Genomic DNA, 27,869 nt, shown 5'->3' with positions numbered 1-27,869 from the left:
ATACACTTTCCATTAGGGCCACTGAACAAGTATCAGGAGCAAGCACGCTGACTGACTATATTGGCCCAATGAACCACGGGATGTCGCACCCCTGACATGACCCAAGTTGAGCTCAGGTCATTTAGCGCAAGGCAAGGTTGGAATCGGGGATCTAACTGGATCCTATACTGAAAAATTGTGACTTTTAGCAGTGAATCACTGGAAGAGGCATCGCAAATCTTTTCCCGGTGTGACCCCATTTTAATGTCTTTGACTTCATGTGACACTGGGGTGTTAATTTGGGAGTAGGAGAGTTGCTGAGCGGGGGTTAGAAAGGAGTTCAGCGTGCCCCATCTCCCCCAACCCCCTCCTTCACCCGCCATCCCCCCATCCTTCAACCCTCCCTCCATTCCCCCACCCCGCACCCATCCTTCAACCCAACCCCGCATCACCCCACCCTTTAGGTGCTGGGCAGTAGGATGAAAATGAGCGGCGAGTTTCTTTTTTCTCTTTTTGGCCAGCACTGACACGATGGACTGAATGGCCTCTTTCTGCACCATAACTTTTCTATGGTTCTATTAGCCAAAATATTTCAGTGTGTTAATGAGGGAGTGTTAATCTTGTAAGAGGTGCTGCCATTCGGATAAGATAGGAAATCAAAGCCCCATCTGCTGTTCTGGAAGGACATTACTATTTGTGGAGCAAGATTTTCTATATGTCGCCCAGCCAACATTCTTTAGTCAACGAACGTACCCAAAAATTAGATTAGCTGTCCATTAATCTAATTTGCTCCCTGTGGGACCTTGCCGAGCACAAATTGGTTTCCGCGTTAGCTGAGAAAAACAGTGGCGACACTGGCAATAAAACATTGCAAGAGAGCCCGAATAGCCAATTTGATATTATAAAACAGGGCACATTGATAGTGAAACTCACTTTTTAGTACGACTCAATCATATTATGAAGCAGTGGGTTTTTTTCTTCTTTATTCTAACAAGGTCAGCATTTGTTGCCCATCCCTAATTGCTCTTGAACCCAACAATTCAGAGGACAGTTAAAAGTCAACCCCATTGCTGTGGGTCTGCAGTCACATGTAGGCCAGACCAGGTAAGAATGACATCCTTTCCCTAAAATACATTAGTGAACCAGATGTTTTTTTTATTTACAACAACCAATGATAGTTTCATGGTCACCATTAATGAGGCAAGCTTTAGAATTCCAGGTTGGTTAACTGAATTTATATTCCACCAGCTGCTGTGGTAGGATTCAAGCCCATGGCCTCAAGAGTATTTGCCTCGGCCTCCAGATTACTAGTCCAGTAATATTACCGCTATGCTACCATCTCCTCCGTACATGGGGATCTCCCCTTTTGCATGCAAAAGAACTAGAGGGGAGCTAAGGAGAATTTGGTTTTCATACAGAGTTGTCAAGGTCTGCAACGTGCTAAAAAATGTGGCGGATTCAGATTCCATAGGAGCTTTCAAAAGGCAATTGGACATGAACTTGAGAAGGACCCATTTTGCAGGCTTATGAGGAAAAAGCTCAGGTTTGTGACATTTCTTTCAAAGAGCCGGTAAGACAATGACGGGCCAAATTACCTGCTCTGTGGCAAGGTTCTTTTCTATGACCTTTTCCATGTATAACCCTTATAGAAAGAAAGACTTTCCTTTATATGGCACCTTTCACAGCCACGGCTTTACGACCAATGAAACGCTTCTGAAGTGTAGTCATTGTTGTAATGTAGGAAATGCAGCAGCCAATTTGTGCACAGCAAGTTCCCACAAGCAACACTGTGATAATGACTAGTTCATCTTTTTTTGTGATGTTGGTTGACGGGTAAATATTGACCAAGGCATCAGGGAGAAGTCCCATGCTCTTCTTCCCAATAGTGCCACGGGATCTTTTACACCCGAGAGGGCAGACTTGGTTTAATGTCTCATCCGAAAGACAGCACCTCCAACAATGCAGCAGTCCCTCAGTACTGCACTGGAGTGTCGGACTAGATTTTGTTCTCAAGTCTCTTGAGTGAAACTTGAGCTCACAACTGACAGACTCAGAGACGAGAGGGCTAACCACTGAACCAGGCTGACAATGTAAAACTTGCTATATAATTGCAGGTCTTTCTGTTACACAATACACAAATTTCAGTTTGTGCGAGTGGAACTAATGACAATGTCAATAATTCCCACCTCAAATTAAACAAGGTTCTAAACAACTTGACCTTTGGTTGATTCAGTTTCCTAGCAACGCCCTTGACATTATTTCCTAATTTCGCTTCCAGTCATTAATATCGTAAATAAGATTGAAAGTAAATAACAGCAACTTTCTGGGGAAGCTTACGGGGAAGTTAAAAGGGCCAGAAGACAGAGGGTCTGTTGGGTAAGTTGTATGTTCAAGATGGCGCTTGGCCAGTCATCTGCTGAGAGGTGGGGTCCCTTATTGTGCCTCTCTATCATTGGTTATCGCTGCCATCCTTTGCCCCAGGCCCTTCAACCTCCTCTCTTCCACTGTTTAATATTCCCCGGGCTCTAATAGTGGGTGCCCTATAAACTTATTGCTGATTTAAACCACCACTGCCCATCTATCCATCCCCTCTCCGCTTTCTTCACAGAGTTCTGCATCTTTTCTCAAACTTGGCTTCAAAAATTCTCCTCAGGACATCAAGCTTCTGCACTGAACCACGCCACAACTTAACGGCTGTGACTCAATTTTTGGCGTAACTTGGATCATTTTCCAGCATCCCTGGAGAGGAGATAAGGAATCACCCCTGTCACGCTTTGGCTAAATCCTTCCCCCAGCTCTGCTACTCCCTGCCACTGCTCTACTGGTTCTATAGGCTCTTCAGATGCAGTCTGGCTGCCTGACTGGAGATTCACTCTATAACACAAAAGCAAAAAAATACTGCGGATGCTGGAAATCTGAAGTAAAAAGTGAAAAAAAATGCTGGAAATACTCAGCAGGTCAGGCAGTATCTGTGGAGAGAGACAGAGTCAATGGGCGGAATTCTCCACTTCAGGTTGAGATGACCCTCGGTCAGAAATGTTCAGATGAAAGGCCATCAACCTGAAACGTTAACTTTGTTTCTCTCCACAGATGCCAGCTGACCTGCTGAGTATTTCCAGTAGATTTTTTTCCCCCTTTTATTGAAGGGTCACTCTCTGGGCCAAAGTGCAATTTTCTGTCTCTTTTGGATCTTATGGTGACCTCAAACATCGCCATTGTTTTTTCTGCCCTTTCCTCCACACTTCCTGGATTTTCATTTCCATGGAAACACCTGGTGTGATATTCTATACTTCAAATAGTTGCTGCACTTCACCTGCCACACCTGTCTCCGATTGCTTGGATGTTAAAAACCATGACTCTCACCCTCGCTGTTTCCCCCAGGGAGGCCCTCATCTTCACTCTTCATTGGCAAAAGTAATTCACCTCCTGACTCCCCAAAGCCCGGCATATGAACATACGTGGATAAAAGCAAAAAACTGCGGATGCTGGAAATCCAAAACAAAAACAAAAATACCTGGAAAAACTCAGCAGGTCTGGCAGCATCTGTGGAGAGGAACACAGTTAACGTTTCGAGTCCACATGACTCTTCAACAGAACTAAGGAAAAATAGAAAAGGGGTGAAATATAAGCTGGTTTAAGGGTTGGGGGGGCGGGGGGTGGGACAAGAATAGCTTAATAGAGGGCCAGTGATAGGTGGAGATAACCAAAAGATGTCACAGACAAAAGGACAAAGAGGTGTTGAAGGTGGTGATATTATCTAAGGAATGTGCTAATTAAGGGTAGAAAGTAGGACAAGCAAAGTACAGATAGCCCTAGTGGGGGTGGGGTGGGGTGAAGGAATCAAAAAAGGCTAAAAGGTAGAGATAAAACAATGGATGGAAATACATTTAAAAATAATGGAAATAGGTGGGAAAAGAAAAATCTATATAAATTATTGGAAAAAACAAAAAGGAGGGGGAAAATCGGAAAGGGGGTGGGGATGGAGGAGAGAGTTCATGATCTAAAATTGTTGAACTCAATACTCAGTCTGGGTTTACAGCCTTCTGGACTGAATATTGAGTTCAACAATTTTAGATCATGAACGCTCTCCTCCATCCCCACCCCCTTTCCGATTTTCCCCCTCTTTTTTGTTTTTTCCAATAATTTACATAGATTTTTCTTTTCCCACCTATTTCCATTATTTTTAAATGTATTTCCATCCATTGCTTTATCTCTACCTTTTAGCCTTTTTTGATTCCTTCACCCCACCCCACCCCCACTAGGGCTATCTGTACCTTGCTCGTCCTGCTTTCTACCCTTAATTAGCACATTCCTTTAGATAATATCACCACCTTCAACACCTCTTTGTCCTTTTGTCTGTGACATCTTTTGGTTATCTCCACCTATCACTGGCCCTCTATCCAGCTCTTCTTGTCCCACCCCTCCCCCCTTAAACCAGCTTATATTTCACCCCTTTTCTATTTTTCCTTAGTTCTGTTGAAGAGTCATGCGGACTCGAAACGTTAACTATGTTCATCTCCACAGATGTTGCCAGACCTGCTGAGTTTTTCCAGGTATTTTTGTTTTTGATACGAACATATGTACTAGGAGCAGGAGTAGGCCACTCAGCCCCTCGAGCCTGCTCCGCCATTCAATAAGATCACGGCTGATATGAATGTAACCTTAACTCCACATTCCCACCTACCCCCAATAACCTTTCACCCCCTTACTTGTCAAGAATCTATCTAACTCTGTCTTAAAAATATTCAAAGACCCTGCTTCCACCGCCTTTTGAGGAAGAGAGTTCCAAAGATTCACGACTCAGAGAAAAAATTTCTCCTCAACTCTGTGTTAAATGGGCGACCCTTTATTTTTAACTAGTGACCCCTAGTTCTAGATTCTCCTACATGGGGAAACATACTTTCTACACCTTTGACCATCATCTACAAGGCACAAGTCAGGAGTGTGATGGAATACTTGCCTGGATGAGTGCAGCTCCCACATCAGTCAAGAAGCTCAACACCATCCAGGACAAAGCAGCCTGCCTGATTGGTACCACATCCACCACCTGCCAGAATCACTCACTCCACCACCGACGCACAGCGTGTGTACAACATGCAAGATGCACTGCAGGAACTCACCAAGGCTCCTTCAACAGCGCCTTCCAAACCTGCAACCTCTGCCACAAAGAAGGACAAGAGCAGCAGATACATGGTAACACCACCAACTGGAAGTTCCCCTCCAAGCCACTCACCATCCTGACTTGGAAATATGTCACTGTTCCTTCACTGTCACTGGATCAAAATCCTGGAACTCACTTCCTAACAGCACTGTGGGTGTACCTACACCACATGGACTGCAGCAGTTCATGAACGCAGCTCACCACCACCTTCTCAAGGGCAATTAGGGCTGGACAATAAATGCTGGCCTAGCCAGTGATGCCCACGTCCCATGAAAGAATAAAAAAAATGTTTTCCATCCCTAATTCCCTTCGAGAAAGTGGTGGTGAACCGCCTTTTTGAACCGCTGCAGTCCACATGATGTTGGTACACCCCAAACAAGTGCGAGGAGCTCATGGACTTCTTTGTCACTAAGATTTCAGACCTTCGATCAGTTGCCTTTGCCATGTCCCTTCCTTTCCCTAGCCCAGCTGGCCAAACATCCTCTAAATCTTTCCCCTGCCCTTGCATGAACTCACGCCTTTCTCTAGATTCTCTTCTATCCCCTCATGCTCACTCCAAGTTCATGTTGTCTATGAGACTTCTGCTCCCCTCAACCCTATTCCCACTAATCACTCACATTCCCTTCCTGGCCCCTATGTTAACCGATATTGTTAATTGTTCTATCTCCTCAGAAATGGTTCCCCTTTCTTCAAAAACAACCTTGACCCCACCATCCTTGCAAACTACCATCCATGTCTAACCTCCCTTCCCTCTCCAGAGTCCTGGAACTTGTGGTTGTCTCCCAATTCTATGCTTGTACTTCCCGGATTTCCATGTTTGAATCCCTCCAATTAGGTTTCTGCTCCTACGACTGTACCAAAACAGCTCTGGTCAAAATCACAAATGATATGGTATTTCACTCCTTTGCTTTTTCTAACTCTTTCACCCTGTAGGAACTGGTTTTTGCTTGACCATAGGGGAAGAAGCTAGCTGTTTGGTGAGGATCTGGAAGTGGTCAAGGTTTATTCTATTATTACGTTTTAAAATAGTACAGGGATTTGTGATAAGATTAATAAATATATAAAAGAAAGTAAATTTGGGAAATTTGCAGATGACACAAAGATTGGCCGAGTAGTGGATAGTGTAGAGGATAGCCATAATCTCCAAAACAATATCGATGGGTTGGAGGGGTGGGCGGTAAAGTGGCAGATGGATTTTAACATAGAGAAGTGTGAGGTCATTTATTTAGGGAGGTCAAACAGTAACAGGGATTACACAATAAATGGGAATATACACTAAAAAGGGTAGATGAAGTGAGAGATCTTGGCGTACAAGTACACAGGTCCCTGAAGGCAGCAGTTCAAGTATACAAGGTTATAAAGAAGACATATGGAATGCTCTCCTTCATTGGCAGAGGTATAGAATATAAAAGTAAGGATATAATGTTGGAATTGTATAAAACATTGGTGAGGCTACAATTGGAGTATTGTGTGCAGTTCTGGTCACCACATTACAGGAAGGACGTAATAGCTCTGGAGAGAGTGCAGAGGAGGTTTACAAGAATGTTGCCAGGGTTAGAAAAGTGTAGCTACGAGGAGAGATTGGATAGGTTGGGGTTATTTTCATTAGAACAAAGAAGGCTGAGAGGTGACTTGATTGAGGTGTACAAAATTATGAGGGGAACAGATAGAGTGGACAGGATAAAATTGTTTCCCACTCAAGAACCAGGGGACATAGATTCAAGATAAGTGGCAGAAGATGTAGGGGGGACATGAGAAAGAACTTTTTTACACAGTGGGTAGTGGGTGTCTGGAATTCGCTGCCCAAGTTGGTGGTAGAGGCAGAAACTCTAAACTCTTTTAAAAAGTACCTGGATCTGCACCTAAAGTGCTGTAAGCTACAGGGCTATGGGCGGGTGCAGGAAGGTGGGATTAGAAAGGGCACCTGGGTGTCTTTGGGCTGCCATGGACAAGATGGGCCGAATGGCCACCTTCTGCACTGTAACTTTTCTATAGTTCTATGGTTCTAAATAATTGAATAAAATAGTTAAGTAATTAATTAAAGCACATAAGTATGACAAGGAAGGTGATGTGTCATGGACTGCAGCGTGTGGGAGCTCCTGGGTACCAGTGTTATCCAGGGCAAACAGGTCTGCAGTAAATGTCTGTGGCTGGAGCAGCTTCGGCTCAGAGTCATTGAGCTGGAGGCTGAGCTGCAGACACTGTGACACATCAGGGAGGGGAAAGTTACCTGGATGCTTTGTACCAGGAGGCAGTCACACTCTTTTAGGATGGGATCTTCTGATTTGGAAGGTGATCAGGGGGAGGTGACTGTAGTTGAGACAGGTAAGGGGACCCAGAGGGCAGGAGCGTCAGCCTCTACAATTGTCCAAAAGGTTTGAGGTTCTTTCAGCTTCTCTGGATGAGAGTGGGGGCTTCAGAAGGGAATGTAGTGGCAGTAGGGGACAGTATAGTGAGAGGGGTTGACACCATTCTCTGTAGCAAGGAGCGAGAGTCCAGATGGCTATGTTGCCGGCCTGGTGCCAGGTTTGGGGACATTTGCTCAGAGCTGGAGAGGAACTTAAAGTGGGAGGGGGAGGATCCAGTTATGCAGGTACCAATAAATATGCAGGATGAGGAAAGAGGTTCTGCATAGCCAGTATGAGGCGCTAGGCACCAAATTAAGAAGCAGAACCTCGAAGGTAATAATTTCTGGATTATTAGCTGAGCCATGTGTAAATTGGCATAGGACAAATAAGATTAAAGAAATGAATGCGTGGCTCAAAGACTGGCATGGGAGAAGTGGGTTCCGGTTCATGGGGCACTGGCACCAGTATTGGGGGAAGTGGGATCTGTACCATTAGGGCGGTCTACACCTGAACTGTGCTGGGGCTAGTGTCCTCACGAACAGCATAATTAGCAAAGTAGAGAGGATTTTAAACTGAATAGTAGGGGCAAGGGATCAAATTTGTGTAGATGTGGTACACCAAAAAGTAGAGACAAGGCAAGAGGGAAAGGTACCAATATGGGAAATGATAAACAGACTGTGACAGACAGGGACAGAGAGTACAAATCTAAGAGTAAATCCACAGATGAGGCTAGACACTACAGAAATAATAAAAGGACAAAACTAAAGGCTCTGTATCTAAACGCACATAGCATTCAGAACAAAACAGATGAACTGATAGCGCAAATAGAAATAAATAAGTACGATTTAATAGCTATTACAGAGACATGGCTACAGGATGACATAGATTGGGACCTGAATATTGAAGAGTACATGAGATTTAGGAAGGACAGGAAATTAGGAAAAGGTGGAGGAGTGGGTCTGTTAATTAATGATGGTATTAGCACATTAGAGAGGGATGATCCAAGTTCAGGAAAGCAGGATGTACAAGCAGTTTGGTTTGGTTTGAGATGAGAAATGATAAAGGCAAGAAGTCTCTTGTGGGAGTGGTGTACAGGCCAATAATTGTAACTACATGGTAGGTCAGAGTGTAAAAGAAGAGGTAATGGGACCTTGTCAGAAAGCTACAACGATAATCATGGGAGATTTTAATCTACATATAAACTGGAAGAATCAGATGGGCAAAGGTAGCATAGATGAGGAGTTCATAGAATGTTTTTGGGATAGTTTCTTAGAACAGCGCATTCTGGAGCCAACCAGAGAGCAGGCTATACTAGACCTGGTATTGAGCAACAAGATAGGATTAATTGATAGTCTCCTAGTGAAGGCACCCCTAGGTAGGAGCGATTATAATATGATTGAATTTAGCATTCGTTTTGAGGGAGAAACAAGTGTGTCCAAGACTAGTATTTTAAACTTAAATAAGGGCAATTATGAGGGCATGAAAGCAGAGCTAGCTAGAATGAACTGGCAAATAAGGTTAAGGAATAAGTCAATAGAAGTTCAGTGGCAGACGTGTAAAGGGATATTTCAGAATATACCGAATACATACATTCCAATGAGAAAGAAAAATTCCAAGGGGTAGGCCCACCATCCGTGGTTAACTAAAAAAGTTAAAAGATAGTATCAAACTTAAAGAAAAAGCATATAATTACGCAAAGACAGGCAGCAGGTCAGAAAATTGGAAAGAATATAAAGAACAGCACAGAATGACAAAGGATATTAAGGAGGGAAAATTAGAGTACGAGAGAAAGCTAGCGAATAATATAAAGATGGATAATAAGAGTTTCTATGGATATTTAGATAAGTAAAGAGTTAAAAGTGAGTGTTGGTCTTATAGAAAGTGAGCCTGGGGAATTGATAATGGAAAGTAGGGAGATGGCGGATGAATTAGACAGGTATTTTGCTTCGGTCTTCACTGTAGAGGACAAGTAACAGTGCAGAAGTAGCTGTAAATCAGGAAACAGAAGGGAGGGAGAGAGGAACTCAGGAAAATTACAATCACCAGGGAAGTGGTATTGAGCAAATTGTTGAGGCTGGGGGCTGACAAATCCCCAGGTCCGGATGGACTTCACCCTAAGGTCTTGAAAGAAGTGGCTAGTGAGATAGTTAATGCACTGGTTTTAATTTTCCAAAATCCCCTGGATTCGGAGAAGGTTCCATTAGATTGGAAAATAGTAAATGTAACTCCTTTATTCAAAAAGGGAGGGAGACAGAAATCAGGAAACTACAGGCCAGTTAGCCTAACATCTGCCAAAGGGAAAATATTAGAAGTTATTATTAAAGATGATATAGCAGGGCACTTGGAAAAACTCAAGGCAATCAGGCAGTGAACATGCTTTTGTGAAAGGGAAATTATGTTTAACCAATTTAACCAGTTCTTTGAAGGAGTCACATGTGCTTTGGATATACTGTGCTTACATTTCCAGAAGGCATTTCATAAAGTTCCACATCAAAGGTTATTTCAGAAAATAAAAGCTCATGGTGTAGGAGGTAACACATTGGCATGGATAGAAGATTGGCGGGTTATCTTATGAGGAAAGACTGGACTGGTTAGGCTTGTATCTACTGGAGTTTAGAAGAGTAAGAGGTGACTTAATTGAAACCTTTAAGATCCTGAGGGGGCTTGACAGGGTGGACGTGGAGAGGAGGACGTAGAAGGGATGTTTCCTCTCGTGGGAGACACTTTAAAAATAAGGAGTCACTCATTTAAGACAGAGATGAGAATTTTTTTCTCCAGGAGGTTGTGCAACTTTGGAACTCTGCCTCAGAAGGTAGTGGAGGTGGGGGTCATTGAATATTTTTAAAGTGGAGGTAGATAGATTTTTGTTAGGCAAGGGAATCAAAGGTCAACGGGGATAGGCAGGAATGTGGAATTGAGAACACAAGCAGATCAGCCGAGATCTTATTGAATGGCAGAGCAGGCTCGAGGGGCCGAGTGGCCTACTTCATTCATATGTTCGTAAGTTTGACGCCAAGATGAGCATCTGACCACATATCTGCACCATCATTAAGACTGTCTATTTCCACCTCCACAACATGGCCTGACCCCACCCCTACCTCAGTTCACCTGCCATTGAAACACTCATCTATGTATCTGTTACCTCTAGACTTGACTATTGCAATACGCTCCTGGCTAGCTATCCATGTATACTTCAGGTCATCCAAAACCCTACTGTCCATGTCTTAACTTGCACAAAGTCCAGATCACGTATCACCCTTGTGCTTAGCAGCTCCTGTTAAGCAATGCCTCAATTTTAAAATTCCCATCCTTGTTTCATACCCCTCAAAGGCCTCACCCCTCCCTACGTTTAATCTCCTCCAGCTCTACAGACCTCTCTGTTCTCTGTGATCCTCCAATTTTAGCAAACTTGTACATCCTTGATTTTAATTATTCCATCATTGGTGGCATGCTTTCAGCTACCTGGGCTCAAAGCTCTGGAATTGCCCTCCAAAACCTCTCCATCTCACTTTCCCCCTTTAAGGACACTCCTCAGAATCTACCTCTTTGACCAAGCTTTTGGTCATCTCACTTTATATCTCCTTATGTGGCTCGGTGTTACATTGTGTTTGATAATGATCCTGTGGAGTGCCTTGATGTTAGAAGCACTATATAAATACAAGTTGCTGTTGATTTGAGTTGAGTTGACTAATGGCAATGATAGTGGCAAGTAAGCAATGCTACATTAGGCCTTTCTGTCCTTTGGTCAGTGGGAGAAATAAAATCAGCCAGGGTTTCCATAACAGATTGCTACCCAGTACCCGGACACAACAACTTGCATTGTACAGCAGCTTTGAAAGGTCATAAAATATCCTAAGGGACTTCACAGGAATGTTAAAATCTGATATCGAGCCACTCAAGGAGGTATTTGGACAAGCAACCAAAAAGCTTGATGAACAAGATGGGTTTTAAGAAGAACTTCATAGTGAGGCGGAGATGCTTAGGGAGGGAACTTTTTAAAAAATATTTATTCATGTTTATTTCTTTATATTTGTTCATGGAATGTGAGCGTCACTGGCTAGGCCAGCATTTATTGCCCATCCCTAATTGCACTTGAGAAGGTGGTGGTGAGCTCCCTTCTTGAACCACTGCAGTCCATGTGGTGTAGGTACACCCACAGTGCTGTTAGGGAGGGAGTTCCAAGATTTTGACCCAGCGACATTGGAGGAACAGCGATATATTTCCAAGTCAGGATGGTGTGTGGCTTAGAGGGGAACTTGCTGGTGGTGGTGTTCCCATGTGCCTGCTGCCCTTGTCCTTCTAGGTGGTAGAGTTCGCGGGTTTGGAAGGTGCTGTCAAAGGAGCCTCGGTGAGCTCCTGCAGTGCATCTTGTAGATGGTACACACTGCTGCCACTGTGCGTCGGTGGTGGGAGGAGTGAATGTTGAAGGTGGGGGATGTGGTTCCAATGAAGTGGGGCTCCTTTGTCCTGGATGGTGTCGAGCTTCAAGTGTTGTGGGAGCTGCACTCATCCAGACATGTGAAAAGTATTCCATCACACTCCTGACTTGTGCCCTGCAGATGATGGACAGGCTTTGGGGAGTCAGGAGGTGAGTTACTGACTGCAGGATTCCCAGCCTCTGACCTGCTCTTGTAGCCACAGTATTTGTATGGCTGGTCCAGCTCAGTTTCTGGTCAATGCTAACCCCCAGGATGTTAATAGCGGGGGGATTCAGCACGGGTAATGCCATTGAACGTCAAGGGACGATGGTTAGACTCTCTCACGTTGGTGATGGTCATTGTCTGGCAGTTTTGTGGTGCCAATTCTTCCAGAATTCCAGAGCTTAGAGCCCAGGCATTTTAAGGCACAGCCGCCAGTGGTGGGGGGATTCAAAAGGCCTGAATTGCAGGAGCATAGATATCTCAGAGGTTTGTAGGACTGGAGTGGCAAGGCCATTAAGTGAACTGGATATGCTTTGATAGTTTTGAAATGGGGTAATTGGTGGTCTGGGAGCCAATGTAGGTCAGTGAGTATGGAGGTGACAGGACTTGGTACGAGTTAGGTTATGGCAGTGCTTGAAAACATGCACCTAATGTTAAGTGAAAACAACATCAGACTTCGCATCAGGAGAACCAGCACCTTATCTTCCGATTAGGCACTTTACAGCCTTCCGGACTTAATGTTGAGTTCAACAACTTCAGACCATGAACTCTCTCCTCCATCTTCATCCCTCCTCTGTTTATTTATTTTTATATTTTATATTTTATTTACTTATTTTTATATTTATCTTCATTCAGTTTTTATCCCATTTTTAAATCCTTTTCCCCCAACCACCGCCCTCCCACCCATCCCTAAGAGGGCTATCTGTCGCTTGTTCAATCTGTTCTTTCACAGAGGGCTGGCCCTTGTTCTGCCATTAACACATTCTGCTTTCTTACCTTTACGCCACTATCAGCACCTTCTTTAGCCTTAACCACTACCATTAACACTCCCTTCGTCTTGTGTCCATAACATCTTTGTCAATTTCTCCTTAACCCCCACTTACTGCTAGCCTTCTATTCTGCTTTACCTGCTCCACCCCCTCTTAAACAGTATAAATTCCATCTCATTTCTACCTCTCTTTAGCTCTGAAGAAGAGTCATACGGACTCGAAACATTGACTCCGTTTCTCTCTCCACAGATACTGTCAGACCTGCTGAGTTTTTCCAGCTCTATCTGTTTTTATATCAGACTTGGTACATCCTTTCCTTATAGACTCACTTTCTAGATATCAAACGGAGAATGACCACATATGAAGAACCAGAACTCAATTACTCCAAGAGGTAAGAGAAGCTCCTTTAAATCCCTCAAGCCTGCTCAGCAATTTGCCAGCGTCTGAACGCAGCCACTGTTGGAAGAACAACTTCCATTTATATAGCTCCCTTCCTCCCCCTCCAGCGATGATGTGAAGGAATTTCTTCTCTTAGAGGGTAGCGAATGTCTGGAATTCTCTACCCCAGAGAGTTGTGGAGGTTAGATCACTGGGAGTATTTAAAAGAGGAGGTAGGTATATTTTTGAAATATTGGGGGAGTGGAGGGCTATGAGGAGCTGGCACGAAAGAGGAGTTGAGGTCTGGAGCAAATCAGCCATGATCTTATTGAATGTAGGGCAGGCTTGAGGGGCTGAATGGCCTTCTCCTGCTCCTATTTCTTATGTTCCTCCTCCTACAGGTGCTGTGCCCTAAGGGGCTGTTGGCAACCATTTCCATTGGATTGATCCATGATGATGCTTGGCAAAGTACTGCAGTGGTTTGCCATTGCCTCCTGCAGTATGGCCGACCAGGAAACACTCCTGTTCTTACCACCTGTCATCAGGCGCATTGGAAGGATTTACAGGTTGATAATCAACCTGTTTGGCCACGTAATGAACATACCTTCCAGAGCCATCAAGTCCTGAAGTCGCACTTGAACCCAGAGCTTCTGGCTCAGAGGTAGGGACGCTACCCCCACTGCACCACAAGATCCCCCACAGCTCCGCCAATATGTAAACTATCACAATTTGCTTCGCAGGAGTATTATCAAACAAGACTTGGCACTGAATCACACAAGGAGATATTGGGAAAGGTGACCAAAGAGGTGGGTTTAGAGGAGTCTATTGAAGGAGGAAAGAGAAGCAGAGAGGTTTAACAAGTTCCAAAACCTAGAATTCAGTAGTTGAAGGCTTTCCCCAGGGATTGCTTAAAGATACAAAACACTCATTTGGCTGACTTGTCAAAACAGGCAGTCTGAAAGGCGGGTTACATCATGTCCTGCCCTCGGCTCTCCAAGGGTGACATGCACCATCCGTGGCTTAGGGTGTGAAAATTATCACATAGATGAAATAGTACTTTGCCCTGGCAGTACTGCAAACGTACAGCAGATTAGCATTACCACGGCAGTAGTTTAACAGTCTGTTACTGCATTCCACATCCACCCAGTGCAGGAACAACACTAATGTAAATATAAAGAAAGAAAGGTTTATGTAGACCCCAGGGAATCACAAAGCACTTCACAATCAAGTGTGGTCATAACTGTAGGAAATGCAGCTGCAAATTTGCACACAGTAAACTCCTACAAACAGCAAGGAAATAACAGGCAAGTAACCTGTTTTACTGATGGCAGTCAAGAGACAAATATTGTTCAGGAGAAACTGCTCTTTTTGGAAATAATGCCACAGAACAATTTGCACCCTCCCAAGAAGGCAAATGGGACCTTAGTTTAATGTCTTATCTAAAAGATGGCACCTCTGACTGTGCAACATTCCCTCAGTGCTAATACAGGGAACATCAACTTTGATCACATGCTCACATCTCTGCAGTGGAACCCACAACCTTCTGAATCAGAGACATGTTCTGTGGCATTATTTCCAAAAAGAGCTAACCACTGAGCCACAGCTGAGGCCTAATAAATAAACGCCAGTAAGGGAGAGAATGAAAGGACTATTTCAAGAGTATCTCATTGGCATCAATGTTCTGACCTCCTCTCCTCCCTCAACCACTAAAAGACAAGTTAGCTGCCCATTCACCTCATTGCTGTTTGTGTGACATCGCTGGTCCAGAATAGCTTTGCAAATATTAACAGAGATAAAAACAAAGTTCTGCCGAAGGGTCGTGAAGACTCGAAACGTTAACTGATTTCTTCTCCACCGATGCTGCCAGACCTGCTGAGTTTTTCCAGGTAATTCTGTTTTTGTTTTGCAAATATTAACGTTCTCTATACTTCAAAATAATTAATCATATGAAACGATTTGCCAACATCACCATCTGTAAAGGTCATATATAAATCCCACTATTATTTGTTATATTTGTTAACTGTATCCCTTCAGGTCACCAACTCCCAAGCACAGTTGCACAGGGACTATAATTAAGAAACTCATCAAGCACATTCTGTCCTTGGCCCCCTTCAGCTATTTGGTTTCTAACCTCTCCTCATAGATGAACATGCCAAGAATTTCCAAATCTTATGCTACTAATGCAACACAACCTGAGCTACAACATAAACTGACTGGAACCATAACATTGTTACAGCACAGAAGGAGGCCTTTCGGCCTGTCATGTACATACTGGTTCGCCAGAGGAGTAATTTAACTGTCCCACACCCACACCTTCTCCCCATAGCACTGGAATTTTTCTTTTCTTTTCAGGTGCTTATCCAATTCCTTTTCGAAAGCCATGGTTGAATTTGCCTCCACCATCCTCTTAGTGAGCGCATTCCAGATCCTAACCACTCGCTGTGTCACTTTTTATTCTTTTGCCAATCATTTTAAATCTGTTTCCTCTGGTCCTTGACCTTTCCACCATTGGGAACAGTCTCTCTCTACCTACTCCGTCTAGACCCCTCGTGATTTTGAGCATCTCTAGTAGTGTGGAAAATGCTAGGGTCTATTATAAAAGATGTCGCAACAGGACACTTGGAAAGCATTAACAGGATTAGACAAAGTCAGCAGGTCTGACAGCATCTGCAGAGAGGAACACAGTTAACGTTTAGAGTCCGTATGACTCTTCACCAGAACTAAGGAAAAATAGAAAATAAGTGAAATATAAGCTGGTTTAAGGGGGGGGGTTGAACAGGTAGAGCTGGATAGAGGGCCAGTGATAGGTGGAGATTGCCAAAAGATGTCACAGACAAAAGGACAAAGGGGTGTTGTCGTTACCTGTGTTAACTGTGTTCCTCTCCGCAGATGCTGTCAGACCTGCTGAGTTTTTTCAACTATTTTTGTTTTTGTTTCAGATTCCCAGCATCCGCAGTATTTTGCTTTTATCTTAGACAAAGTCAGCTTGGGTTTACAAAAGGGCAATCATGCTGAACTAATCTATTGGAGCTTTTTGAGGATGTAACTAGTAGAATAGATAACGGAGAACCAGTGGATGTGGTGTATTCAGATTTCAAGAAGGCTTTTGATAAAGGTACCACATAAGAGGCTAGTGGGCAAAATTAAAGCACATGGGATTGGGGGTAATATACTGGCATGGATTGAGAATTGGTTGACAGGCCAGAAACAGAGAGTGGGAATAAATGGGTCTTTTTCCAAGTGGCAGGTGGTGACTAGTGATGTACCGCAGGGGTCAGTGCTTGGGCCCCAGCTATTCACAATATATATAAATGACTTGGATGACAGAACCAAATGCATTATTTCCAAGTTTGCTGGTGACACAAAACTGGGCAGGCTTGTGAAGAAGATGCAAGGAGACTTCAGGTCAATTTGGACAAGTTGTGTGTGTGTGTGTGTGTGGGCAAACACATGGGGCAGAATTTTTCCATTGGCAGGCGGGACCCGCACACCGACACGTAAAACGACGCGGGGTGATGTCGGGTGGAACTCCCAATGTCACCCCGCGTCATTTACAGTTTCAGGTTGGCGGGGGCGCAGCCGACTTGGCTGTGTGCCCGCCGACCTGTCAACGGCCTATTAAGGCCATTAAGAAACCAATTCAGCTCATTAATGGACCTGCCCGAACAACCTTAAGGTTGGCGGGCAGGCCGGGAGCCCAGGTGGGCTTGTGAAAAAACATGAAACCTCATCCACTTGCGGGATGAGGTTTCATGAGGGTTTTTAAATTTTAATGAAAGGCTGCAATAAAAGTTATGGACACGTCCCAACTCGTGTGACAGTGTCACATGAGGGGACATGGCAGGGAAAATTTTTAAGCTCCTGTAGTAAAAGTTTCAAAACAGAGCCGATCTCCCTGAGGCAGCACTTAGCCTCAGGGAGATCTGTGCACTCTTTCGTGCACATGCGTATAAGAGCACACTCCCAGCTGAGGGAATCACCCCCCCACCCCCCCACCCTGCCCCCCCAGCCCGCACAGGGAACGCATAGCGCTTCCTGGCAGATGTCACGCTGGGCGGGCCTTAATTGGCCCGTCCACGTAAAATGGTGGTGTGCCCCCGACCGGGGCCCCTGATCGGGAACCCGCCCGCTCGCACCCGCTCCCGCTCTTTACCCCCGAATGGGGGGAAAACGTTTCCCATGGCAGATGCAGTATAACGTGGATAAATGTGAAGTTATACGCTTTGGTGTGAAAAACAGAGAGGCAGAGTATTATTTAAATGGTGATATATTGGGAAATGTGGATGTACAAAGGGATCTGGGTGTCCTTGTACACCAGTCACTGAAAGTAAACAGGCAGGTGCAGCAAGCAATTGGGAAGGCAAATGGTATGTTGGCCTTTATTGCAAGGGGATTTGAGTTTAGAAGTAGGGATGTCTTACTGCAGTTATACAGGGCCTTGGTGAGACCACACCTGGAGTATTGCGTGCAGTTTTGGTCTCCCTACCTACGGAAGGATATACTTGCCACAGGGGGAGTGCAGCAAAGGTTCACTGGGCTGATACCGGGGATGGCAGGACTGTCGTATGAGGAGAGATTGGTTCGACTGGGCCTGTGTTCACTAGAGTTAGGAAGAATGAGAGGGGATCTGATTGAAACATATAAAATTCTAACAGAGCTAGACAGACTGGATGCAGGGAGGATGTTTCCCCTGGTTGGGAGTCTAGAATTAGGGGCCACAGTCTCAGGATACAGGGGCAGGCCATTTAGGACTGGGATGAGGGTGGCCAACCTGTGGAATTCTCTACCATAGAAGGCTGTGGAGGTTGGGTCACTGAGTATATTCAGGAAAGAAATTGATAAATTTTTGGATATCAGGGGCATCAAAGGGTACAGAGGGAAAGCGTTGAGATAGAGGATCAGCCTCTATTGAATGGCGGAGCAGGCTCAAAGGGCCGAATGGCTACTCCTGCTCCTAATTTCTATGTTGTTATGTCTATCAAACCGCGTGTGAGCAGTTGTTAATATTCTCTCGAACTCGACTCCAGTCAACAATGGCAAGTATTAAACCAGTAATTGGTTTAGTGGAGATAGCAGGCTTCCCTCCATGCTTGGCTCAGTTGACAGCAGAACTCTTGCTATTTTGGTCAATGTGTTGTGATTGTGAACCCCATGCCAGGGCAAACTGGGCTGACATTCCAGAGGGATAATGATGAGAGAGGTGTCATAGAGTCATAGAGTTATAGAGCACAGAAACAGGCCCTTCGGCCCATTGTGTCCATGCCGGCCATCAAGCACCTATCTATTCTAATCCCGTTTTCCAGCACTTGGCCTGTAGCCCTGTACGCCATGCCGTTTCAAGTGCTCATCTAAATACTTCTTAAGTGTTGTGAGGGGTCCTGCCTCTGCCACCCCCTCAGGCAGTGTGTTCCAGATTCCAACCACCCTCTAGGTGAAAAAAATTTCCTCAAATCCCCTCTAAACCTCCTGCCCTTTACCTTGGATCTATGCCCCTTGGTGATTGATCCCCTCCACTAAGGGGAAAAGTTTCTTCCTATCTACCCTACCTACGCCCCTCATAATTTCGTCCACCTCAATCAGGTCCCCGCCTCAGCCTTCTCTGCTCTAAGGAAAACAGCCTGAGCTTATCCAGTCTCTCTGGATAGATGTAATGACAAAAATCGGACAAAAGCAAAAAGTGGTTGGACTATTTTTCCAGTCAAGGGAGTTTAACATCACTGCACCAGAGACACCAGAATTACAGGGCAGGATATTGCAGGATGCCATCGTGCCCCCCGTCCCCTGGCTAAAATGTCGGAGGGAGAGCCCACCCATGACCTCGATCACTGCCCTTATAACAATTGAGGTTAAGCTCATTGCTTTAAAGTGAGACTCTCGTCATTATCTCAGGAGGAAAAACCACCTTAGAGAGCAATTGGATTGGCCGCCAGATCGTAGTCCCAGTAGCACCAGCAGGGGGCGGTGACCAGTCCTGGAACTACAAGTCCCATTACGCCGAGGAGCCCAGGTAAGTGATGGGTGAGGTGGGTGAGGGGCTGGGCTCAAGAGGCCAGGGGTGCCTCCAATGGAGGTCCACAAAGAAGCCCCTCCCTTGGCCCAACAGCAGCCCGCCCATCTAAAGCTACTGGGCTTCCCGCATGGCATGGGCCTCCTCCCACCACAGGTAAAATACCAGTAGCGGCGGGATGAGGCCCTTAAGTGACCATTAATTGGCCGCTAAGGCTCTCACTCAATAGGCCCAAGGGCAGATGGGCAGCCCTATGCCTCCCTGGGCCCCTGTAAAATTCCAGACAGGTCTGGGGCAGGAAGGCCACCTGCTGAACTTTACATGCCACCCCCACCTTCAAACCCAGTGGGTGGGGAGAGCGTAAAATCCAGCCCCATGTCCCCAGGAGGACCTCTGTCCAAGAGGGCATACGGGGCCTCAGTTTAATGACCTCCGACAGTGCACCACTCTCTCAGTATTGAGCCAGCCCAGAACTTGTGCTCAAGTTTCTGCAGTCTGTGCTTCAGGGAACCATTGGAGTTGAACTGGGATCAGCAAGGGAAGCAGAATTCATTCAGATGACTGAACTTTAACCAAAGAGTTTGAAGAGCCACATCTGTAAATGCTCCATAATGACCCAACCTGCACACTTAGTTATTAATCCCCAAATTTGAAAATCTCCCACCCACTCATCCTCTCCCTGTCCAGTTCAGACTGCAAGCACTCACAGCCCGTTATTTAAGTGTGTAATGTGGTGAAGACACAAGTAATGACAGACCATAGACAAGGAGAGCAAACAGAACTGCAAATGGCCATTACATTGCTTGTCATGTGATTTTGGTCATCCCATAATCTCTGCCCTGAAAGAGAGAAAGAAAATCACAAAGACAAGGCCGGTGAACACTGCAACTATTCCCTCTCAAAGTCGAGACTGAGATGGGCAGGAAGGTCTCTAATTACAGAAAATCCATTAACTGGTGGTTCTTTCTCTTCAACTGCACACTCTCCACACGACCCAGCATCAGGGACTGGAGTTATAAGAGACCAGAGGAGCTGGGGTTATTCTACAGAAGAGAGAAGCCCCAAAGAGAGATTTAATTGAGGTATTTTGATAGACTAGATAGGAAGAAACTACTTCCACTGGCGGAGGGGTGGAGGGGCAGTAACCAAAGGACCAAAGTAGGAGATGATGGCATAGTGGTAATGTCACTGGGCCTATAATCTAGAGGCCCAGGCTAATGTTCTGGGGACAAGGGTTCATACCCCACCATGGCAGCTGGTGGAATTTACATTCGACTAATAAGTCTGGAATTGAAAAACTGACCTCAGTAATGGTGACCTTGTATCAATTGTTGTAAAAACCCATCTGGTTCACTAATGCCCTTTACTTCCCTATGGCAGGTAAGGATCTGCCATCCTTACCTGGTCTGGCCTACATGTGACTCCAGATCCACACCAAAGTGGTTGACTCTTAAACGGCCTAGCAAGCTACTCAGTTCAAGGGCAATTAGGGATGGGCAACAAATGCTGGCCATGCCAGTGATGCCTATATCCCATGAAAGAATAAATATAAAAACAAAGGACACAGGTTTAAGATAACTGGCAAAAGGACCAGAGGGAAATGAGAAGAAAAAGCAAAATACTGCAGATGCTAGAAATCTGAAATAAAATTAAGATGCTGGAAATACTCAGCAGGTCTGGCAGCATCTGCGGAGAGAGAAACCGAGTTAACATCTCAAACCAGAAATGTTAACCCAGAAAACGAGAAGGGTTGCTCTAATCTGGAATTCAGTACCTGAAAGGATTAGCAGGAGCAGGTTCAACAGGAAATTTCAAAAGAGCACTGGATAAATATTTGAAGGGGGAAAATACGCAGGACTTCAGGGAAAGAAAAGGGGAGTGGGACTAATTGGATAACTCTTACTGGTACAGGCAGATTGGGTTGAATGGCCTCTTTATAGGCTGCAAGGTCTTAAGTAGTAGGCTGGATCCTCCCCACAACATTGCACAAGTCCGTTTAATCTTGTTTATGCTATCATGTTACTTAGTGATTTGAAGATGATTAATTCAACATGACTCATGGCATGGACCTGATTGAAAGAGGCCGTGAGGCAGGTATAGTCGTGGGAGTGTTACAAGGCTATCTTGGATGCCTGTTGACTTTAAATCTCTCCATGGTCCAAAAACACCTCCAGAAATTCACAGCAGCTAAGGCGCCATCCCTAAAGTGCTCACTTCTCCAGCTGAAATGCCTAGTGTTTAAATCTGGTCAGCATTTTTTGTTTGCCCTGAATTTAAATGTCAAAACTTTTCATCTTGCACTCATCAGGACAAACACAAGAATACCAAATTTCAAATGATCACAACAAAATTTGGTATTCTTGCATTTGTCCTGATGAGTGCAAGACAAAAAGCTTCAGCAACATGTCTCTTTTCAGTAATATTCAAGTTCTATGCTAACAAGCGCCTGTTTAAAAATGTTTTCCTGCTTTTTCACTCTAAATGTAACAAATTTATGTGCATTATTTTAATTACTGTTCTAAGTAAATTATTAATTCACGCCAGAAAAATAGTATAGACATTTTCAAATTGTGTTATTAATTCTTCACGGTAATCTCCTTATGAGAAACTAATACTTAAATCGATATTAACCTGACAAAATCCACAGTAACTTGAATCTTGCTTATAAAACTACACTGTTGTTGCTCGCTTATAATGAGTAGTGGAGGCACACGTGAAGCAGGTCTGGTTGTGTGACATCATGTGAGTGGTGGGGACGAGGAATCTGGCCTGTTCTCCCATATGGCCTCAGCCACGGCTTTGCAAATCAGTGACTTGCATTTTGGACCAGTCTGGGGGACACCCGAAGGACCCTCATGGGCCATTAATGGTCCATGGAACACACTTTGAGAATCACTAACCTAAACATCCCTCCCTGCTTGCCTTTTTCTGCCTTAAGCAACCTCTTTAAAGAGCCAATAAAAACAGAAAATACTGGAAAAACTCAGCAGGTCCGGCAGCATCTGTGGAGAGAGAAACAGAGTTAACATTTCAAGTCCGTACGACTCTAACTCTGAAGAAGAGTCACGTGAGTTTTTCCAGCATTTTCTGATTTTATTTCAGATTCCCAGCATCCGCAGTATTTGGATTTTATTCTCTTTTAAGAGCACATCTTTTCACTGAAATATTCAGTCTTTCCTCCCAAACTTCTCCCTTCTCCAGTTCATCATTCGGATCACAAGATAAATAATCTATAAAATGTCTCAGGAAGTTTTGTACCATAAGAACCATGAGATAGCTGTTGCTAGGTACACTGAAATCCCCATTGGGTTGGAGTCCAGAACAATTACAATGAGGCTATTCGGGGTGATGTCATGAAGCATATCTTCACAAATAGGGAAATCTGGAACTCTCTCCCTCAAGAGGCTGTTGAAATTTTCAACGGTTCACTGGCTTGGAAACAGAGATTGATAGGATTTTTGTCAGGCAAGGGGGTTAAATAAACCAAGCCTGTAAATGGAGTTGAGATACAGATCAACCATGATCTCATTTCAACAGACTCGAGGGGCCAAATGTGCTACTCCTGTTCATATGTTACACAGGCAAAGAATGAAAGGGAAACAGAAAATACTGGGAAAACTCAACAGCTCGGACAGCAACTGTGGACAGAGAAACAAGAGTTAACGTTTCAAGCCCGTATGACTCTTCAGGGCTAAAGAGAAGTAGAAATGTGATGAAACTTATACAGTTTAAGGGGAGTGGTGGAGGTGAAGCTGGATAGAGGGTCAGTGATAGGTGGGGGCAAAGGGGAAATTGACAAAGATGTCATGGACAAAAAGACAAAGGGAGTGTTAATGGTAGTGGTAAGTGCTAAAAAAAAGGTGCTGATAGTGGCATAAAGGTAAAACAGAATGTGCTAATAGCAGAAGAAGGGTCAGAGATCTGTGAAAGAACAACATGAAACAAGAACAGATGGCCCCTTTGGCGGTAGGGTGTGGGGAGGGGCGGTGGTTGGGGGAAAAGGACGGATAAAGGGATTTAAAAAGGGGGATAAAACAATGAATAAATGAATGAAAAGAAAGTGAGAGGATCCTGAATGACAAGGCAGGAACAAAATCTCCACAGATGATCCCTAACACGCTGTAAAAGTTACAGAAGAATCCTGTCTGCAAATCACAATGAGGTCTTAAGTGATTCCGGAGTACTGAAACATTAGAGCCATGGCTGATGTTACTGAGGGAAAAATAGACTCAGTGCGCCAGGTTAATGGAATCAAAAAGAAAGTCAGCCAGGGTTTCCACATCTGACTGGCTTCCATCCACTGACAGCACAAGTACAACATTGGGGGATCCTGCCAACATTTTCTGTGCAGGTAGGAACATAGGAACAGGAGGAAGCCACTTAGCCCCTCTGGCTTGTTCTGTCATTCAGTGAGATCAGAGCTAACTCCATACACTTGGGCACGGTAGAGGAAGGGGAACAGCATCTGTGAAACTGTAGCCCAGGAACAGTCATCCACATCCTGTATCTTCGCATGAACACGAAAAGCAAAATATTGGAAATCCAAAATAAAAACAGGAAACGCTGGAAGTGTCAGAAAAGGTCTGATGAAAGGTCATTGACCGGAAATGTTAGCTCTGCTTTGCTCTCTTTCTCTCCACAGATGTTGCCAGGCATGCAAAATGTTTACTGCGTTTTCTGCCCCTTGTATCACCTTCCACTGTGTGCAGTCCAAAATGAGGATGGGTTTTGGGCAGAGTAAACAAGGAGAAGCTGTTTCCACAGGGAGGAGGGTCAGTATCCAGAGGACACAGACTGAAGGTAATTGGCAACGGAGGCAGACAGGAGATGAGGAGAATTTGAGAGATCTGGAATGAGCTGCCTGAAAGGCTGGTGGAAATAAATTAAATAGTAACTTTCAAAAGGAAACTGGATAAGTACTTGAAGGGGAAGGTTTTAAACAGCTATTGGGGGTGGGGGGGGGAATAGTCTGAATGGTCTCCTTCGGTACTGAGCAGCTCTGACAACACGTTATCCCCTTTCCTGAAGCTTAGCCTCTGGCAGCAGACATGACACAATAACAGGGCAGGTCTATTGAACCAGGCATGACAAAGACATCAGTGTACAGTAGGGGAAGAGGAAATATATGTTTAAATGAGAGATAAAAGTTTATGCAACACGAACGGATGGGATTAAATAACCGTGCAAAGTGAAAGACCAGTCCGTGAGGGGGGGGATGCGCTCACACTTTTGGAATCTGAGCGTGAAGCGAGAGGGTGACGATAACAGATTGTCCAAACTGGATTGCGAGCTGAAGCCAGCTATCGAAGTAATTGGTTATGGACATTTTCACTAAGTAATCTTTTTTAAAAAAAAATAACATGGCCGATTAGTTACGAATATACAGAATTATTTAGTGATTTGAGTCCATGATTCCAAAAGCTTTTACCTTTCAAATTAACAAAAGTCTGCGCGATATGTACACCCTGAAGTACGACACTTCAGTATCAAAAACAATAGTATTTCTCCCAATCGTTCACAATGCTGATAGGACCTCCTCCTCCTCCTCCTTAAAAGTTATAATCTGGTTTAAAAACACTCCAGCAGGCAATGGAAGGGCTAATGTCGATCATTGGAAGCTTTTTTTTAAAAAAATCGAGAGATCAGTAATATTTTCAAATCTAAAAGAGCAAATACAATCTAAAAGTAGACCGACAGGCATATTCTGTCACATCTTTCCATCCGTCCGCCTCACTGATCGGTGTCTGAGTGGGGCTGATTTGCCTGTACAGTGTTGCAAATTTTCTAAAAAAAAGTATCTGACTGGGGAGTGAGGGTATCCAGTGGTACATTTCTTTACAACTGATTTGTATCCAATTGTTGTCGGGGTTGGGGAGAGTGGGTGGGTGGGTTCCCCCCTTGGTCTCTCCTGGGAAGACCTTACCTCTCTGGCGAGCGAAGCTTGTTTTAAAACCTTGCAGATTGCTGAGCTCCCTTCTCCGAGCGCCGGCCGGACCTGGTGTAAGAGACAAACTGATCAGTTTCTGCCTTGTCGCTTTCACCCCACAAATACTTTTCCCCCGCGCGTGGGAGGAGTGGGGAAGCGCCAATGCGCATGTGTGCTGAGTTATATCACACACACACACACACAAAACATGCTAGAGAAGGTCTGGGAGTTGTAGTTTATTTTTTAACGGGGGCGAGAATTAAGAGTTGCATTTATATACGCCCACCTCAAAGCGCTTTACACCCAATGAAGTGCATTTGAAGTGTAATGTGTAGGAAATACAGCAAGCTCCCACTAACATCAATGTGATAGTGGCCAGTCTGTTTTTGTGATGTTAATTGCGGCAAAAACTTTGACCAGGACACCAGGCAGAACATCCCCGCTCTTTTCAGAATACTGCCTTACCTTCAGATCTTATGCATCAATGCAAGAGGGTAGACGGGTCTTGGCTTAAATCTCAACCCAAAAAACAGCATCTCTGAGAGTGCAGCACTCCCTCATAACTGCACTGCAGTGTCAGCCTTGATTTTTGTGCTCAAGTCCTGCAGTGAACCTTGTGACTAGAGGGTGCAGCTAACTGAGACACAGCTGAGTTCTTAAAGTACAGTCCTGGGTATTTCCAAGCACAACTCACCGCTCCCCCTCCCCCCCCCAAACCCCACTAACCTCCGCTCTCACAGGTTCATCAGCATCAGCAAACCACCCCACCACCCCACCTCCCCACCTTTATTCTTACATCCCTCCCTCCCAATTGGATGGTCCAGCATGCCAAAGTGTCCCTTAATTTTTTCCCCCAAGAGCTGGTCACCCTGTTGGCACCCCACCCACCACCTTAAACGTTCACTCCCTCCACCACCGATGCACAGTAGCAGCAGTGTGTACCATCCACAAGATGCACTGCAGCAACTCACCAAGGCTCCTTCAACCTTCCAAACCCATGACCGCTACCATCTAGAAGGACAAGGATAGCAGACACAATGGGAACACCACCTCCTGGAAGTTCCCCTCCAAGCCACTCACCATCCTGACTTGGAAATTTTTTCACTCAAGAGGGCCATGAGTCTTTGGAACTCTCTTCCTCAAAAGGCAGTGGAAGCAGAGTCTTTGAATATTTTTAAGGCAGAAGCAGATAGATTCTTGATAAGCAAGGGGGTGAAAGGTTATCGAGGGAAGGCAGGAATGTGGGGCTGAGGCGACAATCAGATCAGCCATGATCTTAGTGAATGGCAGAGCAGGCTCGAGGGGCCAAGTGGCCCACTCCTTCACTGTGGCTGGGTCAAAATTCTGGAACTCCCTCCCTTACAGCACGGTGGGTGTACCTACACCACATGGGCTGCAGCGGTTCAAGAAGGCAGCTCACCACCACCTTCTCAAGGGCAATCAGGGATGGGCAATAAATGCTGGCCTAGCCAATGATGCCCATATCCTGTGAAAGAATGAAAAGAAAGTTAGTTTGTGGTGACTCAAGCTGATCTCAGCCAGGTTAGAGATGGGCTAATTGAACTAACAGGATGCTGGAAATCTGTACTGAAAGCCAAAAATATTGGAAGCACTCAGGCCAGCCAGCTAATGGCTCCTCCTTCGACTCAGTGCTGGATTATGCTGATGCGAAGTGTCTTGGGGTGTTTCACAGCATTTAAAGTACCATGCAGCTGTAAAGTGAGGTCTTGTGGCACAGCGGGTAGAGTCCCTGCCGCTGAGCCTAGAAGCTCTGGGTTTCAAGTCCCACTCTAGGCCAGGGAAGATATATCCATAATACAGCTAAGCATCTTGAGTGTGAACCTTCCAATGATGGGGGGAGTAGGCCACAGCTCCAGACTGTACTGTGCATGTTGCCACAACCACTTGGATTTCCTGTGTGAATGGTAACATACCCCCACTAGAATTGTTTAAGCAAATCTGGAATGAACAGAAGTGGCCAAGGAGCTATCAGATTATCATTAAAAACCTAACTTGTTCACTAATATCCTTTAAGGAAGGAATCCTAACATCCCTACCCTGTCCTCCCTATAGTACCAGCATTGAGCTAAACAGCCTCTTTTTGTTCTGTGAATACTGTGTAACTATTTACAAATTCAGTCCCGCATTCATGCAATTAATTCTTAACTCTAGTTGCCCTCTGCAATAGCCAGTCAGTTATACAATCACATTCTGAGGGCAACACAAGTGGGTAATAAATGCCAGTGGCACCCACATCTGAATAATGAATAAAATATTTATTACATGTATGACTTATTCCCAGATTATGGGCTGAGTTTATGTGCATGGGTGTTTTTATATATCTCCTCCCCCACACAACCAAAGTCTTATTTGTGATATATGCCCACACAAAACAGATATTAGTTGTTACACATGATGAGAGTTGCGACAGTATTCAGATTGTTACACTATTACTGTTACATTGTAACCTGACAAGGAGAGAGGGACAGAGCTACAATCTCAGAGAACAAGTTGCAATGTAACTTATCCTCATGCTCCTAGGGCTCAACAATAGGCAAAATGCTGCCTGCAATTGGTGGCCTTAGTGGTTCGGAGGGAGGTAGAAGACTTTAGGGGAGGAATGAAAGAGAAGAGGAGCTGGAAAAGAGTGAGAAAAGGGG

General features: G+C 44.8%; 1 protein-coding gene across 1 annotated transcript in view; it reads right to left on the bottom strand.

Moving 5' to 3' along the window:
- The window catches only part of capn5a (calpain 5a), a 109,443-nt gene extending 84,099 nt beyond the window's left edge, over positions 1 to 25,344 (bottom strand). Inside the window, exon 1 of the mRNA XM_078545042.1 lies at positions 25,207 to 25,344. The gene's annotated coding sequence lies outside the window, so the exon portion shown is untranslated. The remainder of the gene's footprint in view (positions 1 to 25,206) is intronic.
- Positions 25,345 to 27,869: the final 2,525 nt, after the last annotated feature.

This window comes from Cetorhinus maximus, chromosome 7, assembly GCF_964194155.1.
Source record: "Cetorhinus maximus chromosome 7, sCetMax3.hap1.1, whole genome shotgun sequence".
NCBI lineage: Eukaryota > Metazoa > Chordata > Chondrichthyes > Lamniformes > Cetorhinidae > Cetorhinus > Cetorhinus maximus.
The sequence above is the reverse complement of the archived record's forward strand: the minus strand, read 5'-3'. Positions and strand labels throughout refer to the sequence as shown.